Raw genomic sequence first — 14,566 nt, 5'->3', positions numbered from 1 at the left:
CGTTGCGCTTCTTCATGAACCTCACTTCATAGCTCATCACCTATACGCAGTATTAAATATCACTAAATTTGTCTAGGAACAACATATACTAATATTCTACTTAATTAAATTCATAATTTAGAAGATAGTCAAATAAATATTTTGTTTAACACCATAATCAATAAATCCTGATATTTTTAATTACTTAAATACTAATAACATATTATAATTTAGTAGAATACTTGGATTATTTTAAATAAGTCATAAAATTCTCAATTCTTAAAATGAGTTTATTTTCTTAATATAATCATTCAATCTTATAAGAAATCTAATAAATATTAATATCCTTTAAATATTCTTAAAATATTTCTTAATTTTAAATCTACAACTTTAGTAGCATAATTATATTAAATCTATTGCAATAAATAGTAGAAATTCTCTTCATATGATAGACGTTGAACTAATAATGATTAACCCGCTAGAATTTAAATACTAACATTATATCTAATCTTTCAAATATCATTAACTATATATATGTGTTTTTTTTTATATATATAGTAAAACACCTTCTCATTAATAATAACTGCCAAAATAGCATTACAAATGAAAATCAGTCCATAAGATTGGTTGAACACAGTTTGGAACAGACTTCCACCATATAGTAGTGTTTGAGACATTTCTGGAAAATCTTTCTAGCTTGTGAGCAGCCTGATTTGCTTCTCTATTGATATGATCAATGGAACAGTTTAGAAATCTACACTTGAGCTATTGGATATCAGTTATGACATTACCATAACTGGCATTTGAAGGTAGAGGGCTGGATATTTCTTTGACCAGCAACAAAGAGTCGGTTTCTATGCACAAAAATTGAAAACTAAGGGGAATGTTGAATTGCAGACCTCTCAATAATGCTAAAAGTTCAATCTCTAGAGGCTCCATGACAGCCTCTTCTTTTTGACTAACTGCCATTATATATATGTGTTTTTTGAATCTAAAATAATTGGTGAAAATATTCGATTAATAAAATAGACTTAATCATATTTAATTACACTTAGATTAACACAGAATAATATTATTCAAAACTTGTAACATATTCCTTAATTTTTCTATTTAAAGTATAACATAATAATTTTATTAAAATCCTAATAAATAGACAAATGAAATATTAACTAAAATATTAGGCTAGTATACATTAAAATATATTTCAAATTCTTTAAACATTTTCTTATAAAAATGAGTCTTTGACTAATATATTTATTTAAGTAAAAACTTACATTTAAAATATTAAGCCCAACTCAACAACAAATAAAATAAGAGTAATGCTACATACAATTTTCATTTGGGGACTGCAATGTAAGTCTAGACAATTCTATCTTTAAAATTTTTTAAAATTATAAAAATATCTCTCCTAAAATGATATTTTTTCTTATTTAATAAAGAATCTGCACATACAATCTTCAAGTAGGAACTGCAAATAGAATTTCTGATAAAATAATCAAGTCCACATGAGAATATCAGAAGCTCTTGGCCGGATGGGCTTAAGGCCCAAGTCCCATTAAGATTTTAAAGATAGTTCATAAAAACAGAGGGCTCAGGAGTTTCTGCTCATCTTAGCGCACCTTATGTGTCATTTTTTTTAATGAAAACGTGCGTTTCATCGATTTGGATGCTGCCGGCCTCTCCATTCCGCACCTCCAAAATTCAAAACTAGTGCTCTGAAAGTTTCACCCTCCAAGGTTCGAAGAACATTTCGATTCCCTTTCCGATGGAGGCCGCGAAGACTAGGGGAGCGGGAGGTAGAAGAGGTGGAGACAGGAAGAAGTCGGTCTCAAAGTCTATCAAGGTTGGGCTTCAATTCCTCGTGGGTTGGATTACTCGGTATTTGAAGAAGGGTCGCTACGCTTAGAGGATAGGCTCCGGTGCTCCGATCTACCTCGCCGCGGTTCTTGAATATCTCGTTGCTGAGGTACTTTTAGATCTTGGATACACCTTTTGATCTTTTTGCCATTGGTATCTTACATTTTGAGTGGTAGTTTGCTCTTCTGTGTTTGTTGTTCAGACACTGAGAAATAGAAAAGTTAGAACTGGAGTGTTCGCTTCTTCTTCCTGGATTATATAGACACTGAGAGAAAGGAAATGTAGATGAGCATCCCTGGTGTTTAGCAATTTATTTTCTTTGCATCAGATAGGACTTCATTTTTTTTTTAAATTCTCGATGGTGTTGGTAAATCTTTTCCGTATGGCTCTTAAGTTTATCTTGGTGAACTCTTTCCGTGTGTTGCTAAATGTAGAAAAAGTGAGAGGAAGCTATTAGGATATGAAATACAAATTCTAATAGCTATGAAATACAAATTCTTGAAATCATTGTGTCATTTGTGATGCATTATTTTTGAGTCCTAATCGTTTTGTCCTCCGGTTTCAAGCTTTTTGTGTGAATCTTCATGTAGGTGTTGTCCTCCTCTCTTTTTGAGAAAAATGTTATTTTTTTTGCTACTCATAAAAAAAAAAAAAAAGATGAAATGGAAAGCAAAGATCTTTATTCCTTATTTTTTAATTTTGGGTTGTATGTCAGTTTCTTATTAAGAAATCATAGAACTTTGTAGCTACAGTCCTGTTCATGAAGTTTTTCTGAAAAAAAAAAATTATTCTTACTTATCAAAAAACTGAAGGTTTTTTGGAAAAATGAAACGACAATGACATGTTGTAGTGCTTATTCAATTATATCATGGAATCTAAATCACCAAAAACAGAGTGGGATTAACCTAGTGAATAAGCTGATCATTTATGTAACACCCCATTCCCGTAGGCTAGGAGTGTCACGTATTTTTTATAAAGATAAAACCGGCAAGAGATCTCAAATTTCATAATTGAAAACATGAAATTTATTAAGTGGAAAAAGGTCTAATAAAACTGTCTTCCAAAAACATTAAATGAAATGAACTGAATAAATTCATGTCATAAAAACATGTTTTATTTTAGAAAGTCTGAACTAAAAATAAATGCTCCTTCTACTCTTGGTCTGCCTGCTCGTAATCATCATTTTCACCTGGCTGGTTAAAAACATGAAAACAAACTAAAATGAGTCGATGACTTAGTAAGAAATCTATCACAACGTAAACATAATAAATATAAGATTTTCATAACAACTTTCATGCTGAGCTTAAAATTTATGATTGTTCATACTGATGCTTATGCTATGTATGATTGATTTAATTGAATTAACTGACTGATCTGACTGATTTATCTGATTTAACTGATTTATCTGACTGGTCAACACACTTAACCCTGTGTGCAAAGTTGTGCACCGGCCCCACATCCTGCTGCAGTAAGGGGAATTGCTAATAGTATTCTAGCATACAATAGTGGACCATGACTGGGTTCGTGGCTTGCACACTACCCTGAAACTGAATTGCATTGGTACCATACATCTAAATGGCCATCTTATTAACTGATCTGATTTTATCTTACACTTGAATTTAAGATGGCTTACATGTCTTATACACATGAGATGCATGACATAATACATACATAATTATAATTTCTGAATCTGAAGATGATGCGGAATGACATGATCGTATGCTATGCTGGATGACATGTTTACATATGACATGAATAGTTCATAAATAATGGTTGTCAATGAACTGACTTGAATAATACATATATATAAGCTAATTGTGATGATCCTAATTTATGATCAAATTACTTACCTCGCTGCGTTTTTTCTTGAATAACACTTCGTAACTTGAGACCTACATACAATAATAACTATCACTAAATTTGTTTGGAAACGAATAAGTACTAATATCTTACTTAATTAAATTCACAATCTAAAAGATAGTCAAACAAATCTTTTGTTTAACACTATAATCAATAAATCCTAGTATTTAAATTACTTAAAATACTAATTTATAATTTAGTAGAAATACTCAAGCTATTTTAAAATAATTCATAAAACTTAAATTCTTAAACTAAATTTTATTTCATAACATAATTATTAAATCTTATAGGAAACCTAATAAATTCTATTAAAAATTCTTAACATCATAATTTTATTAAATTCTACTAAATAGACAAAAGAACAATAACAAAATATTAGTCTCAATAATATATTTTGAAAAATAATTCAGTTCTTTAACACTTCATTAAAATGGTCTTTGACTAATATATATATTTAATTAAAAAATGACCTTTAAAAATATTAAGCCTAATACAAAATTACTAAAACTGTTGTTGGAATAAAAAATAAGATTAAATCTAATTTAAAATACCTTTCAAATTCTTTAACTATTTTCTTATAAAAAATGAGCTCATGACTAATATATTTATTTAATAAAAATAAACTCAACTAGGAATATTAAACTCAATAAAAATCACTAAAACAATTATTAAAATAAAATAAGATCAAGTCCAACTTAAATTACAAATTCATTTAAACATCATTATAATTTTGTAAGAGTCAAAATCTGGCCTATAATAATAATACTTCGTGAAACCATCTACATAAGCCCAAACAAAAAGATCAGTCCATTCCACGCACAAGGGCTTAGGGCCCAACGGCCCATCAAGAAATCTAAGGGTTCTTCTAGAACCCGAAAACATGGCTAAGCAGAAAAGAAAAATAAGAAGTTTGAGAGAGAAAGGGGGGTCTGCGATGAACTCACCGAGAGAGGGCTGAGGGCGACGGCGGCGCTGGGTGGCTGGGAGTGACCGGCAACGCGACAGGGGGTTTCCTATGGTTGTGTGACACCGAGTGAGGGAGAGAGAGAGAGAGAGAGAGAGAGAGAACTGTAAAACCGAAACCAAAAGAGAGGAAAAGAGAAAACTGGCGGTGAGCTTACCGGAAAAGAGTGGGTTCGACGGGGCTTATACTAGTTTTGTTCACGAGTCTAGATTAAGTTTAGTCGAGTTTATACGAATTTTATCCGTTTAATATTTGAATCTATATTAGTGTTTACGAACATGTCATTTATTAAATTAACCAAATTCGAATCGAGTTTACACGAGCGAAACTCAAACTATTCACAAGCTGCTTTATTCATTTGCAGCCTTAGCGAAATAGTACAAATACTGCGACGCTATGCTCAACGCTTGGTACCAAGGTGCAAGGCAATAAGTGAAGGGTAGTCAAGTAGAATTGAAATGAAGGGTAGTCAAGTAGAATTGAAATGATTTTTTAATAAAGTATCATATATAAGGTAAACTGTAAAATAGTTATAAGTATATCATTATCCAAGTCAAACAAGTGCCAAGGCAATAAAAATGATGTCATAAAGGATGCCTCAGTTCATTTTTTCATTTCCTCCATGTTTTTTATAAAATCAAAAAAGGGCATTGTAGGTGTTTTTGGGACGTCATTCCCTTTTTCTTCATTTCCACGACAAGCCGAGAGAAAATCATTGCTCAATCTTTTTGTTGCTGTTGGCGTCATATCGTCAGTTATGTGACTATTACACAAAAAATGAGCATTCCAGCCTAATCATCGGAATCCGGCTGTAGTGGAGTTGGAATTTAATCCAGAACCAAATATCCAATTAAGCCGTGACGATTACTCGTCACAAAAACAATCTCATAAAATGATATAATTTTATATAATTCGTTAAATTTATTTTATAATAATAATTTTATAATTTAATGAATATTATAAAAATAATAAATATTTGTATCAAATTATTTACGATTAAAATAATTATTTATGATTAAAATAGATTTATTTTAAAAAAAAATAATCATTTTACTAAAAAATAACTAAAACAAATAAACAATTTTTTTATAATAAAATTACATTAAATCACGATGAATTTATAAAACTTCACTAAGCTAAAACGCAATGGCACCTCAAAATCAAGCAGCATCAAGATGACCGATGCTTTTATGCCCTACACGTGTATAGACGAACCTGAAGCGTATCATGTCGGTCGTTGATAACTTACTTTAAGAAAACGCGTTGATTGTTTGGAGCTAAAGACAAAAAAAAAGGCATAAAGTGAAAATACACAAAAAAAATATTTAAGGTCAATGATCTATAAGATAAATAGTTGCAAGATTTTATCCTCTATTAAATAATAAAAGAAATTAATTTAAAATTTCAATTATAGCATTATATATTTAATGTGATACGAAAATATTTAAATTTTATATGAAATTTGATAAAGTAGCTTATATATTAGAATAAAAAATGACATTTTAAAAAATCTCTTGATAATTTATATGAAGAAAATAAATTTTAAATATTTTATTACAAAAATAACAATAAATAAATATTATTTTATGAAACATTATTGTCAGAATCTGAAATATATATTAATTTGTGTTTTTATAATTTTATTTCTACATGTACATAAACGTACATATAGCAAATTATCGAGATATACTTTTATATGTAGTTATGTTTTTATGAATTTTTAATCTCTTTTTAATTTATATAAGAAAAATGATATTAGTAATTTTAAGATGTGCAAGTTTCACCCATTCTCTTTAAAAAAAATATGTAAATTTATAACTCACATTAAAAAATTATTTTTTAATAATAAATTTTACTATTTTTGAAATAGAATACGGAATGTTTGCCCATCTTACAACTATATTTATTAGAGAAAACATTACGTCCTTAAAAACAGCCCACTAATAATATTTGGACACGTACACATTTTTATCTTTGTTTTCATGTGACCGCATCTCACCCGATTACTGGCTTTTCCTTTCATCTTTGTTTTCTCTTTCGTCCAAGATGGTTCTCTTTCGTCCAAGAAAGAACACAAGTAACACTACTTCAAAACTGTTGTTCAAGAAAAAAAATCAAACTGAAAGAGCATCCTAAAGAGAACTAAGAATACTGAGGAGAGAAGCGTAAGAATTCCCTCCCACGTGAGCCACGAGAGCCAGTAAGCAGAATCATAAAGACCCATCATACTCATTGCCTGTGGGTATAAAAATAATGAAAAAAATGAAAATTTGAATAATTCTGCAAAGTGCAAAGAGAAGGAAACGATAATCCTATTTTGAGTTCAGACCACAAAATGTAAATATCTGCCGAAGTTTAAGCTCTTTCTCTGTGATCAAAGAACTGATATTAAAAACAAAAGCGAACATGGTGGCTGCAAGGAAAAAGGTTGGTCCTACTGTAGCCACTGCAGAAAAAATGAAAATATTAGAAAAAATATTTAAGATCAATGATCTATATAAAAAATAGTTACGAGATTTTATCATCTATACTTCATTGAGTAAAAAAAGAATTTATTTAAACTTTCAATTATCACATTATATGTTTAATGTGATACAAAAATATCTAAATTTTACATGAAATCTAATAAAGTAGCTTATATACTAGAATAAAAGATGATATTCTAAAAAATCTCTTAATAGTTTATATGAAGAAAATAAATTCTAAATATTTTATTACAAAAATAACAATATATGAATATTATTTCATGAAACATTAAATCTGAAACATATATTAAGTTGTATTTTTATAATTTTATTTCTACATGTACGTATACGTACATGTAGCAAATTATCGAGATATACTTTTATATATAGCAAATTATCGACATATATTAAGTTATGTTTTTATGATTTTTCAATCTTTTTTTAATTTATATAAGAGAAATGATGTTGACAATTTTAAGATGTGCAAGCTCCATTCACTCCCTTTAAAAAAAGTAGGTAAATCTATAACACATGAATAAAATTATTTTTTAATGGTAAACTTCACTCTTTTTTTAAAAGAGTGTGTAGTGCTTGCACATCTTATAACTGTATCTATTATTATTTTTTTCATAAATGTATCACACAAGAAAAATTGGGTATGTAATTTAAAAAATTATTATTACTTATTTATAAATATATTTATAAATAAAATAAAATAAAATTATTATAAATATTATGTAATCATTTGTGAAACGCATATCTATCTCCTCTTCAACAATTTAAAACCATTTCATCTCACTTCCAATCTAAACACAAAAAATTTTTAAAAATCATTTCAACTTACAAATTTCACTATTATTTATAAATTATCTCAACTCTTTTCATCTTATCTCTCAATCCAAACGGAGCTAAATATGAGAAAACGAAGCTGGCTGGGTAATTGGGTGTAACTTGAATATATTCATTATCAAACGAAGCCTTTGAGAGCATTCTCATTGGGTTCCATATAAAATTTCCTATAATTTAGTTAAAAAGGTACATTTCTCAAAAGTTTTCTTAAAATTTTACTCATCTTTTAAAAATATTCTACATCTCATTCTCTATCAATTCTCATTCTATTAAAATAATATTTCTCACTTTTTTCTCTATTACTTTTTTCTCTCACTTTCATTTACAAATTTAACTATTCAATATTTTTTCTTATGTTTTGAACTATTACTTTAGTGAATATTTTAAATCAAATTTTAATTTTTTTTAATTTTTTAATTTTTTTAATATTTTCGTAGTTATTTAAATTATTTTTAATACTATTATTTAAAATTATAAAAAATATGAGTATGAGAGAAAGTGTAGATGATTGGAAGAATAATTAATTTAATTGAAATAAATAAAATATTGATAAAAATTATTTAGGGGATGAATAGTAATTCTCTAAATATTAAAATTTTTTTCTAAAATAGAGATCTGGATGAAAGGAAGTTTTGAGAACATTTTCTAAATTTTTTTCAAATTATAGAGAAAAAGAAGTTAGAGCATTCTCATTGGATTAGCTAAAAGCTAAATCCAATGAAAATTTAGTTATTAGGTCAATAAATTGCTCACATTGAATTAACTATATCTCAAATATTTGGAATATAGCTATAGTAATATCCAAACTAATTTTTAAATTTGGAACATACTATTCATTCATCAAATCCTTTTTATATTATTTATTTCTCTCTCCTTTTAATATTAATTATTTCTCTCTCCATTTCAAATGACAATTGAAAAAATATAATTAAAATACAATTACAAATTAATATATAATATTATAAATAGTAAAATATGATAAAATAAAATAAATTCATAATTTGAAAATTTTCAAAATTATTAATTACTCATTACTATATAATGAATAAATGGATAATTCAATTTGGAGATTTGATGTGAATAGTCAAAATTAAATTTATCTTATATTATTTTATTATTATATAATGAAAAAATGGTTATTCTAATGTAGAGATTTATATAAATGAAATAGTTAAAAGTTAAATTCATCTTATATTTATAAAAAATATACTTTAATTTAGCTATTCCAACTCCAACGAGAGTGCTCTTATAGAGGAACGCACTGATGGAAGAAGAGAAAACTAAATTCGGCCAGCTGGCTGGGTTTCCTGTCACTCGAATACATCCATTATCAAACGAAGCAAACGTTATTTTCATATGTTATTTACAAGTTGACGCCTTTTTTTCCTTTTCTTATACATCAAACACAATAAACCCCATAGATTTTATACATAACTCCATAAATATAGAAAATGATTTTTTCAAAAATTTATAATTTCCATATACTCTCTAAAATTTTAATATATCTAAAAATGTCTCTTTCTAATTTTTTTTCTTATAGTCTTAAAATTCTGTTTAATTTCTATATATTATTTATTTTTAAAGATGTGGCCTCTTCAAAATTAAACTTAAAACTAAGTTTAGAAAAAATAATAAGCTTATTAATATGGATCTCAAATTTTTTTGTTATATAATATTGGGCTTCTTAATATCGAATCTAAAGTGAAAATATAAAAAAAAATATATAAGGTCGATGATCTTTATGAAAAATAGTTGCGAGATTTTATCATTTATATTTCATTGAGTAATAAAAGAATTTATTTAAACTTTCAATTATAACATTATATGTTTAATGTGATACGAAAATATCTAGATTTTACATGAGATTTGGTAAAGTAGCTTACATACTAGAATAAAAGATGACATTCTAAAAGATCTCTTGATAGTTTATATGAAAAAAATCAATTCTAAATATTTCATTACAAAAATAATAATAGATGAATATTATTTCATTAAACGTTATTGTCAGAATCTGAAACATATATTAAGTTGTTTTTTTATAATTTTATTTCTACATGTACGTATACGTACATGTAGTAAATTATCGAGATATATTTTTATATGTAGTTATGTTTTTATGATTTTTCAATCTTTTTTAAATTTATATAAGAAAAATGATGGTGGCAATCTTAGGATGTGCAAGATCTGCTCACTCCCTCTGAAAAAAGTAGATAAATATATAACATATAAAAAAATTAATTTTTAATAGTGAACTTCACTCATTTTTTAAAGGGTACGTAGTGCTTGTACACTCTATAACTATATCTATTATTACTCTTTATATAAATGTATCACACAATAAAAAAATTGGCTCCTTCAACACAATTTGGTTCCGCCATTGACAACAACTCAACTCATCGATTTGGATTGAGAGATAGAGTTTGAAATGTTGTAAATTGAACAAAAGTGAGAACTTGCCTTTATGCCTCATTGCTCTATTGAGATGGAGCATCAGTAGTTGGTTCAATAAAGTTATAATTTAGTCAAAATTTAAATAAATTATACAATATTTTCATTAGCCAAATTTAGCTAGGCCAAACAGCGGCCAAATAGTATTTTCATGATAAAATATTCATGAAAAACGACCGTATGTGCATGGAGAAAAATAGGAAAAGAGAAAATATAAATAGCACTCTACTGTGCATAACACACTCTGCACACTAAATGTATTGGGTGAAAAAAAAAAAAAAAAAAACCACAGCACTGGTGTGCTACGGCTATGGGCTGATGCCCAGAAGAATTCATAGGAAAAACAGTACAGATTACCGCATCCAGTCAAACTGTGAAAAACGACCAGCGAAACAAGACGTCGCTGGCGCTTGGAACTTTCCTCTTCAATCTTATTAAAATCAAGATGGTTATAAAAATATGAACTTTGAAAACATATATCAATTTAAATAATATGATCGTTGTAAAAAATAATTATTAAAAAATTATATTCATTAGGAATAATATGGACATTAAAAAATTAATGTGTATTTTTTTAATGACAAATAAATATTTAAATTATAATTAGAATTAAAATAAATAAAAATGTAGAAATTAATATTTTAATAGAATAATAATAGATTTGTTCAGTCATTTATTCGGTATTGTTAAAAAGTGACTAGTTAAATTTATAAAAGTGAATTTTCTAACTAAAATTTGGCTAAACTTTATTGAGCCTACTACTAATGCTCTGATTGCTATCTACCTATCCCCATATAGTAATAAAAATACCAATAGAAAACTGAGAAAAGATAAATTATTTAATAATATAACAGCAACTTACAATGTTGAAAACCGAGAAAAATACCATTTTTTTTTATAATTTGATTATATATATATTATCATCCGATAATATTATTATAAAATAAAAAAAATTGGGTATGTAATTTAAAAAAGTATTATTCTATATATATAAATAAAATTATTATAAATAATATGCAATCATATCTATCTCCTCTTCAATAACTTAAAATCATCTCATCTCACTTTCGATCTAAACACAAAATTTTTAAAAATCATTTCAACTCACAAATCTCACTATTATTTACAAATCATTTCAATTCATCTAGTTTTATTTCTCAATCTAAACGAGTTTCGTATCCCTCCTCCTACGTAGGACGATCGGGAAAGTTGCCGACTCTTTTTATCCCAATTATGAAGCCCACGAAGTTGGACGATGATGAGAAAACTAAAGTGGGCCAGGTCAAAGATGGAAGATGAGAAAACTAAGTTGGGTCAGGGGTTGGGTGTATCTCGAATACACCCATTGTCAATTCATGCTTCATTTGAATATCTCAACTGTTTTAGCACATTCTATTACAAAATATTACATACCATTAAAACCTCCCACGTAGGACGATGGGGAAAGTGAGCTACTACTGTCTTTATCCCACCCCACGTAGGACGATCACTAAGCCACTTATATGGTGTTCTTGTCAGTCCAAGCCACTTATATGGAGATGCCTTTGGTTCTGATTTTCCTCAAATTTACCTCACATCCCTTTCTCAGATTTTACATTATTTTTATTTTTTTTTTGAAATAAATCATTCCTCATTCATCAATATAAACTGTTTGATCAATGCAAAGATTATCAATCTGTAAACTATTTAAGACAAACATTGGAGCTTCTTCTATCCAAATTTTTTCCTCTTCAGAATGCAACGCAGCTCTTGCTAGTTTATGAGCTACTGCATTTGTGTCTCTATGTGAGTATTTAACTGTCCAACCTTGCCAGCCTTTGAACACCATCTTCAACTCTTCAATAATACTGCCATAGAAGGACAAGTCTTCATCTTGATTGTTCACAGCATTTATAACAATCTGTGCATCCCCCTCGAAGATTACTTTGTCAAAATTGAGATCTCTACAAAAATCCATTGCTGTTCTTAGAGCATAACACTCTGCTAAAGCTGGTTCTACCACATTATGCTTCTGAGCATGACATGTTGCCATGACCTCTCCCTTCTCATTTCTTATTATAACCCCGGCACCCATCTTTCTTGCTTTAGCATCCAAAGCTGCATCCTAGTTTGCCTTAACCCAACTCTGTTCTGGTGGAAGCCATTTTTTCTCACCTCCCATTGCACTGTTGTTTCCCCCTTGTCCCATTGACTGAGTTTGGACCTGTTGAAACTCATTCAAGAAATCTTTTGCTGATCTAATAACACTGCTAGGACTGGTGAACTTCTGTTCAAAAATGAAAACATTTCTTCTTATCCACAGACTCCTCATTATGGCAGCTATTGCTTCCATTTCAGTTTTATGGAGCTTTTTAGTCAAACTCTCCCATAAGCTCAGTAAATCTGTTTCTTCTTGTATCTTCCATTTCTGCACTATTTTTAGGAACCCCGCCCACACATCATTGGCAGCAGGGCAATACCAAAGAACATGCATTACAGATCTTCCTCTTGGAGGCATATTGGACACATTGAGTCATCACTAATCTTCCTAACAAATAAATTCTTCTTTGTAGCCAACAAATCATTACCTGCCCTCCACATAAACATTTTTATTTTCCCTGGTATATTCAGCATCCAAATATGTTTCCATCGACCATCTGATTCATCCCCTCTTGAATACTCCCCTTGTGCCCTTTTTGTTCTTCCTTGCTCCAAGTAATATGCACTTTTAACACTGAACAAGCCTTTAGTAGTAGGCCCCCAAAACAGCTTGTCTTCCACCTCATTTCTGCTCAATGGAATACAGCAAATCTGTTCAGCTTCTTCTTTCATGAAGATAGCTCTGACTAAGTGCTCATTCCATTCCTTCTTGCCCTCAACCATAAGGTCGCAAACCTTAGCATCTCCATTCAAAATAGTGATTGGAGACTGAACACAGAAAGAGGATGGAGTAGTTAGCCATTTACTCCCCCAAATTTGGATCCTCTTCCCATTACCTACCCTCCATCTTAGCCCCTCTTTTAATAAGCCCATAGAACTCCAAACACTCCTCCATATCAATGAAGGAGAATGCCCCAGCTTTGCCTCTAACAGATTGGAATATCTAAAATATTTTTCCTTGTAAATCTTGGCAGTTAGAGAATGAGGGTTGTGTAATAATCTCCAGCCTTGCTTTGCCAACAAAGCTGTATTAAAATTCTCTAAATCTCTGAATCCCAATCCTCCCTTACCTTTTGATTGCCCCATTTTCTTCCAACTCCTCCAATGAATACAACTCTCTCTTTGCTGGTTGCCCCACCAAAACGTAGCTAGCAATCCATTCAGTTCTGTGCATAGCTTCTTTGGCAGCCTGAAAACACTCATGGTATAGGAAGGGACAGCTTGCAGCACAGCCTTTATCAAAATTTCTTTTCCTGCACTTGAGAGAAAGGAGTTCTTCCAACTATTAATTTTTTGCCATATTCTTTCTTTTAGGAACCTGAAAGTGTTGTACTTCGAATTGCCCACCAGAGTAGGAAGTCCCAAATACTTTTCATAGCTCCCTTTCACCATATCCCCACCTTCCCTCAAAATCTTACTTCTAGTCTCTGAATCAGTATTAGAACTGAAGAAAATGGTTGTCTTATCCTTATTAAGAAACTGACCAGAGGCTCTCTCATAAGTGCTAAGGATCCCTTTCAATTTTTTCCACTCCTCTACATTGGCCTTGCCAAATAGAACACAATCATCTGCAAAAAGCAGATGATTGATCCTCAGCCCCCCTCACAACTGAAACTCCTCTAGTAATACCCTGTTGATCAGAATTATTTAGCAAAGCACTAAGTCCTTCTGCACACATTATAAACAGGTAAGGGGATAGTGGATCCCCTTGCCTTGATCCCCTTGCCTTAATCCCCTTGAAGGATAGATTTTAACACCTGGCTCTCCATTGACCAAAACTGAATAAGTAACTGAAGAAACACATTTCATGATAAGATGTGTCCACTTACTGCAAAAACCCAGTTTTTCCATTATAGCTTCCAAAAAAACCCACTAAATTCTGTCATAGGCCTTGGACATATCAAGTTTGATGGCCATGCTACCCTTCTTGCCTGTCCTCCTCCCCTTCATAGAGTGAAGAACCTCGTATGCCACCATTATGTTGTCAGTAATAATCCTTCCAGGT

Source organism: Juglans regia, chromosome 5, assembly GCF_001411555.2.
Source record: "Juglans regia cultivar Chandler chromosome 5, Walnut 2.0, whole genome shotgun sequence".
NCBI classification, from domain to species: domain Eukaryota; kingdom Viridiplantae; phylum Streptophyta; class Magnoliopsida; order Fagales; family Juglandaceae; genus Juglans; species Juglans regia.
The sequence above is the reverse complement of the archived record's forward strand: the minus strand, read 5'-3'. Positions refer to the sequence as shown.